General features: G+C 38.3%; 1 pseudogene; it reads left to right on the forward strand.

Annotated features, from left to right (window-relative positions):
- The first annotated feature begins 956 nt into the window (after positions 1–956).
- Positions 957–1,626, forward strand: LOC120852119 (annotated as a pseudogene).
- Positions 1,627–7,816: the final 6,190 nt, after the last annotated feature.

Genomic DNA, 7,816 nt, shown 5'->3' on the forward strand with positions numbered 1-7,816 from the left:
CTGAAACTATAGTATTAGTTGCATATAAATTTGGGCTGTTACACATTCCTATTGAATTGACTTTTATCATTATGAAATATTCCTATTTCTGATAATATTTCCTCCTTAAAACCTATTTTTCTTCTACAATAAAGCCACACCCATTTTATTTTGATTAATGTGTTCATGATACATTTTTTTCAATCCTTTTAACACTTCTTTCTCTACATATTTAAAGTGTGTTTCCCATAAATATATATGTTATTAGCCAACAAGATCATCTTTATTATTTTAATTGGAGTATTAGACCAAATGAACTTAATTAATCATATACTTGGGTTTAAGACTATGGTCTTGCTATTTGTTTTCATATATTTTTGTTTATGAATTTGATTTTTTGCCTTCCTTTAAATAAACTTTTTAAAATCATTCCAGTTTTTTATCCCATTATCAGTTTTTTCAATGACACAGTCATTTTTCTCTTGGTAATTAATAAAGTTACATTTTTCTGTTTTAAAACTGAATTTCTCTGACTTACATTTATAAAATCCAAGTATATTCTGAAAGTACAAACACATTTCTCTGTTTTCTTGAACATACTAATTGCATTAATTTAAAAATCTTTTCTAAAAAAGATTTTTCCTGAAAAAAAAATGAATCATCTTTGTATCTATTAAGTTGGTTTTTTTTTTTTTTTTTGCTCATCTTATTATTCTGATTGTAAGCTTGGCATTGTGGATGGGAACTGTAGAGGTATGAGGTTGCAAAGTCGTACATGACTGAGAGAATGAGCAAACAAACAAATGGGGGGCTCTTATTTTATAAAGTTCATGCAAAAGAAAGTTGATAGGACTGTGGGTCCTTGCAACGTAGGAGCTAAAACTGAGACTCCTACATAAAGCTAGGATCTCACAAGGCCAAAAACTTAGCAAAAGGCAGATTATTTTTTAAAAAGTCTGCACAGAACACCCAGCTTCTCTTCAGCCTTAACCTGTGCGCCGCCATCGCCGTCATGCTAGGCGCCGCTGTCCGCCGCTGCTCTGTAGCTGCAGCCGCAGCCGCCCGGGCCAGCCCTCGAAGCTCCCTGCACCCCACTCCGGCCCCCGGCCAAGCCGCCTGTCCAGTCACCTCGCTGCTACTCTCATGGGTCACATGAGACAGACGAGGAGTTTGATGCTTGCTGGGTGACATACTTCAATAAGCCAGATATTGATGCTTGGGAGTTGCATAAAGGGATGCACACACTTGTTGGCTATGACCTGGTTCCAGAGCCCCAAATCATTGATGCTGCTTTGCGGGCATGCAGACGTTTAAATGATTTTGCTAGTGCAGTTCGCATCCTAGAGGTTGTTAAGGACAAAGCAGGACCTCATAAGGAAATCTATCCCTATGTCATCCAGGAACTTAGACCAACTTTGAATGAACTGGGAATCTCCACTCCAGAGGAACTGGGCCTTGACAAAGTGTAAACCTCATGGATGGGCTTCCCAAGGACTTATTGATAATGCTACTTGATTATAAACAGTCACCTGGAAATACTGATGATAACATATTACCTTATTCAAACAAGTTTTCCTTTGTTGAGTACCAAACCATGTATTATAACTTGGACTTTAATAAAAGGGAAATGAGTTTGAACTGAAAAAATTAAAAAAATAAAAAGTCTGCACATAAACACAGGGTATTGGAAAAGAAGCTTACTCATCTCAACCTAGAGTCCAGAGAGAAAACAAGTATCCTTAGAAAATTTTTGGAAAATCCCACATATTTCAATCTTAAAAGTAAAATACCCTTAAGTTGATAATGTGAAAAAAACAGTACAAAAATAAATACAGATCATATTTATTGTGGTAAGGAAAAATTTTTTTAAAAAGACAAAAAAGCAATAAAAATTTGAATAAGGATCAATTAGGACATCTAGATATAGAGACTGAACAACTAGAAGACAGAGCTGATTCATTATAGTGATATTCCCAAGGGCTATGAAAGAGACCTTAAAAACAAATCAAGCAGAAAGATAACACACATATGAATAAGTAGCCTAACAGAAAATTTTTGACTTCTTTTCAGCAAAGAAGACATAACATGAACAAGACTAAACCTCTGTAAACAATTAACCAGGAAACTAACTGAAAAAATGTTCAAAAGACAACTGTTTTCAGACATTAGGCAATAAGAAGTTTCCAATTCAGGAACAGAAAGAGGTAAAAATTAAACAGTATATAGCATCTTACAGAGCTGAAAAGTTGGAGGTGTTAAGGGGACCAATGCAAAAGAAATCTGTGGACAGAGTTCCAGAAAAGGAGAGAGGTATGCAGAAAAATTGTCCCAGATATCTGCATTGGCTGCTCCTTGAGTCTCTGCCAAGGACTATATCTCACATGCATAGAGTAAAACTCCGCAACATAAAGTGAAGAACGATGAGGGAGTTCTAAGGTGAGCAGTTCCCACACTTCACAGTGGCTAGGGAGTTATCAGAGTTCCAGCCAAAGTAGGAAGTCCTCACTGATTGTTAGGTCACTCAGTGGAGACCCAGCTGCTTCATGTCTTGGCAGTAAGAATGAATTATCCCTAGAGGGTAAGCTGACCTAGACTCACTCTGTTGTTTAGTCACTCAGTTGGGTCCAACTCTTTGTGACCACATGGACTGCATCACACCAGGCTTTCCTGTCCTTCGCCATCTCCCAGAGGTTGCTCAAACTTATGTCCATTGAGTCAAACAAAACTTAAAAGAAGGACCTCAAAAAGAGAAAACTTTAAATAACTATAAATAACTTGTTAAACAATAACTATAAATAAATTATTAAAAGAAAGCCCAGCAGCCCTTCAAGTTAGACAACAAAATCCAGACCTTCAACAAGTGATCATTATAATGTCCAGCATCCTGTCAAAATTACTAGATATGCCAAAAAGCAGGAACATGTAACTCATCACTAGGAAAAATTCAACCAATGGAATCACTTGCAGAATTGTGAGAAATGACAGAACAAATATAAAAGTATATCACAATAGCTATCACAATCTGTATATGACATTATTTGTTTAAGGAAAATATGGATAAAATTAGATATAGAAATGTTAACTATTAAAAAATAAAAGGGACTTCTAAAGATGAAACCCACAATGTCTGAAGTTAAAATTTCACTGCACTGGCTTAACAGCAAATTAAATATAGTATTTGAAGATACAGACCCCGGTGGCTCAGTGGCAAAGAACCCACCTGCCAATGTAGGAGACACAGAGATGCAGGTTCAATCCCTGGGTCAGAAAGATCCCCTGGAGGAGGAAGCGGCAACCTACTCCAGTATTCTTGCTGTGAAAATCCCATAGACAGAGAAGTCTGGTGGGTTACAGTCCATGGGGTTGCAGTCAGACATGACTGAACAGATACAATACACACACACATACTTGAAGATACTGGATTGCCCAAAACATTAATTTGGGATTTTCCAAAAAATGTTATGGAAAAACCTGAATTAACCTTCTAGTTACATATATCAACAACATATATCTGAATGAAGCATAAAGAAACAGACTGAAAAAGGAAGAGCATCACTTGACCTGTGATCCATTCCAAATGTTCTAACATGTATAACTGAAGAATCAAGAGGAGAGAAGGGCTTAGGAAAAAATACGTGGAGAAATATTGTTTGAAAAATTTGAAATTTGGAAGAGATTATTCCTTACTGACTTGAGGAGTATCTTTCTGACCAAATCACCCAGTTTTCAATTCTGAAAGACAAATATTGAGAGAAAAATCTAAGCAGTAGCTCCTTCCCCGTCCAAGAATAAATATTACATAAAGATAACATTTTTAACATAATAAAAGAAAAACTCTCAATCTAGAATCTATATCCTCCAGAAAACAAAAACAACAAAATACAATTTTCTTTTAGATAAATAAAAGCCAAAATCATTCAATTTAAGCCCAAGATGACTGGAAAAATAGAAACTTCTACAAAAATATCCACAGAGTAGAAGTAATTCCAGGTTTCCAGTTCAAGACCACTTCATTTCATGCCCAAAAGACAAGGTGACTTTTTCTAATCTTTGGGATACGTCATGTTGTAATTTCAAATCACTGGGGAAAACTTAGGCTGTCAAAAATGGCTTTGGAGGGCCTCCTTGGTGCCTCAGAGGTGAAGAATCCACCTGCCAATCCAGGAGACATGGGTTTGACCCCTGGTCCGAGAAGATCCCACATGCTGTGGGGCAACTAAGTCCATGCAGCACAACTACTGAGCTTGTACTCTAGAGCCCATGAGGCTAAAAATAAAATAAAATAAACGAAATTATTTTAAAAAGAAAGGAAGCAGTCACATTTACTGAGTAATTAGCTCCTTGGATTCATGCACCAAGGGAGATAGCTTGGTTCAATGAGGTTCACATGTCCACATGACACCAGGCATGAATAAGGGGATGTATAAGGCATGAATAAGGGGAGGAAAAGTAGAAGTTAATTCCAAGAAGAAGCCCCAAAGAGATAAGAAATTGGGGCACTGTGGGAGAGTAAGGAGATTTTAGCATCAGAAGAGTGGACCACACCATCACACTGCAGAATGGTCAGGTGAAGGATGCCCAGGAAACTGACCAAGGATGATAGGGGCTGTTTGGTGAGAGAAAGGGGTGTCTGAAGGGATGTTTGGAAACTCACAGGTAACAGTGGTGAGAAACAGTACAGGACCATGGGCAAGATTAGGGCACCACAAGAGAGGTCAGCTGTCAGTTCGGCACTTGTGATTTTGGAGGGGTTAGTTAATATCTGCATGAGTTCATATGAAAAACAGTCACAACTACTGAAGCCTCTGTACCTAGAGCCTGTGCTGTGCAACAGGAGAAGCTACTGCAGTGAGAAGCCCGTGCACTGCACCTAGAGAGTAGTCTCCCCTACTGCAGCTAGAGAAAAGCCAACGCAGCAATAAAGACTCAGACAGTCAAAAATAAATCAAGGGGTTTTTTTTAACGGCTTTGAGTGTAAATTTAAGTTGCTATCTCATACAAGAAATTGAGCTGGGGTAAAGACTTATATACGAAGGATGAAACTATAAGTGTGCTAGGATACATTTTGGGAGGACTTCCCTGTAGCTCAGCTGGTAAAGAATCCATCTACAACGCAGAAGACCCTGGTTCAGTTCTTGGGTCGGGAAGATCCCCTGGAGAAGAAAATGACAACCCACTCTGGTGCTCTTGCCTGGAGACAGAGGCAGCCTGGCGGGTTACAGTCCATGGGGTCACAAAGAATAGGACACGACTGTGACTAAGCACACACACAAGTGTATATCAAAAATGATGGTGAGCATGAATAAGAAAGCAACTTTAGGTATAAAATACTGTTTAAAAGGAAAAGATGACTTTTCTAACCAGTAAGCAAAAGAAGAGAACAAAGATTTCCTGGACATCTATGTCCCAAGCACTGAGCTAAGATCTTCGGTCATCTCATTTACTATATATAGTAATACATGCAAGGAAATTAAGGCTTTGCACAGTTAGATAACTTGCCCAAGGTCACTCAGCTAGTAAACTGTCAAACTGAGTTTTCTTCCTAAGGCTGGTCTGACACCAAAGCCGATGCTTTTTTCACTGTGCTGTGAGAGAAAGTGAAAATTGCTCAGTCATGTCTGACTCTTTGTGACTCCATGGACTGCAGCCTGCCAGGTTCCTCTGTCCCTGGAATTCTCCAGGCCAGAATACTGGAGTGGATAGCCATTCCCTTCCCCAGGGGTCTCCCCAACTCAGGGATCGAACCCAAGCCTCTTGCATTGCAGGCAGATTCTTTACCAGCTGAGCCACCAGCGAACCCTGGTGCTGTGAGAGAAAAATACCACAATTCCCCATATGGCTGGTCCTAATGTAATTTCCGAGACATTCTCATGTCAAGGCCAGGCTTTTAATACCAGATCCGTGACACTGAATCAGGAGGTAACTCATGTGGGTGATGAGGCCGGGGCCCCTGTCTGAGGGTGACTTGGCTCTCTTGCTAAAGAGCTGGAGGACTGGCCCTACGGGCAGCAATATTTCAACTGCAGGTGTGTGATCCCTAGATGTGTGTTTTCTAATAAGGTTATAAAGTGCTCTGGGATTCCTCCTGATGAAATGTATCCTATAAATGCAATTTGTAGTTTCATTTACCCTATAGTTGGGAGCTGCCTGGTGATTTAATTCTCAGTACACTGTATTTTTTAAAGTGTATTTAAAAAGCATCTTTCATCTAGCACCAGACTTTCTAAACTGCTCTCAGAAGTTTTCAAAACAAGGGGGAAATTCTACAGCAATTTTCCCAAATAACCATTTCTTACCTCTGGACTTATTTGCACTTGGGACTTTATACTCTCGTGCTAGCCCCAGCCTGTGAACTTTGTGCAGTAAAATTACCCTTCAGCATAATGCAAGATGCTTTAAGGTGAGGTATTAGAGGAGTGTGTCTGCCTTATTCAAAATTCCTAACTCTACAATTTTAAAAACAGAAATGCCTTCTGCAGCAACAGGAGTGGCCAACATATTTTAAGCATATTTATTTTCTGAACGCGTGAGAATATAAATACACATGGTCTCTTTTCCTTATGGGGGTGTACCTTGACACACAAGGTAGAGCAGTAAAAAAAGTGCACTTATGTTCGATGCAGGAGATCCTGCTTCACCTACAAATGTAACTGCATATGATTCTATAACTGTGAGTAAAGCACATCAGCATTCTGAAAAACCATCAATATGGTGATACTACAAAGCAGGGGTAAGCAGTTTCCTCTTCTGTTAAATAGACATCTCATGATTCTGTGAAGCTTATAAATTGACATCAAGATATGTAGACAGGTAACTTTATGGTGCCCTTGGGTTTACCATGATACAGTCCACTGAAACATCCATCATTTCTGTCTGCGTGTGGTGACAGGCTTTATAAATCACTTAGATCAATTCCTCACCTAATACATAAATATTGCCCCCAAATTCCCATCTGATAGAGATCCTGCCTTAGTTAAACTGGTTTCCATTTTAGGTCAACCTTTAAGATTTCTTACATATTTTGACAGTTTTTCTCCAACTGGAAAGTTTCTTAATCAATTACTGCTGTCTTTGTTAGGTGACATAGCACCAGAAAGAGACTGTTGGGCCCACAAACTGAGTGGTGTGGATTTAGTTTGTAAGGCACAATATTTCTCCAAAAGTGTTTTGAATTTTGTTAGAATCTTTCCATTGTGAAGAACTGATGAGATTGACAATCAAAAACATTTTGTCATTCACTAATCCAGAGTTCTTTATTACTTTTGGCTCTTTGTACTGTCTTTGAAATTAATTTTCACTTATCTTTTGGTTAGATTTCTTTTCTATCTTCTTTGAAGAAATGCATATCCCTGCATGCATCACAGCAATTTAAAGGTGGGCAAAGAGGGGTTCAGAGACTGTAGCTATATAATACATTTTTGAGTGAATGATCTCAGCTGCAGATATGAAATTGGCAGATTGGTTTAGAAATGTGAGCAGAAAGTTACTGAAGTAGATTTCATCTTCTAAGTTCAGTGTCTCATTAAGAGGCATCTCTGAACCCTTCCATAGTTGAAGAATTACCCTGGATTCTTCTTATTTACCTAAATAACAGTAAACTCAGTATGACTCACCTGTCCCATTCTTCTGGGATTTTACTGTGTTCTTAAATGTGAATAGTATGAAGGTCTTTATCATAAATAAAAGAAAGAAATACTACTTTATTAAGGCCCAGGATATATTTCTTTGCATTCACTATTTGGTTATACAATATCTGAAAAAGAGGGTTATAAAGGTATTTGACTTACAATCAAGATTTAAAAGGTACATATTTGTATATTTAGCAAAGCAAATGCAA

Source organism: Oryx dammah, unplaced genomic scaffold (genome assembly GCF_014754425.2).
Source record: "Oryx dammah isolate SB20612 unplaced genomic scaffold, SCBI_Odam_1.1 HiC_scaffold_2, whole genome shotgun sequence".
In the NCBI taxonomy this organism is placed as follows: domain Eukaryota; kingdom Metazoa; phylum Chordata; class Mammalia; order Artiodactyla; family Bovidae; genus Oryx; species Oryx dammah.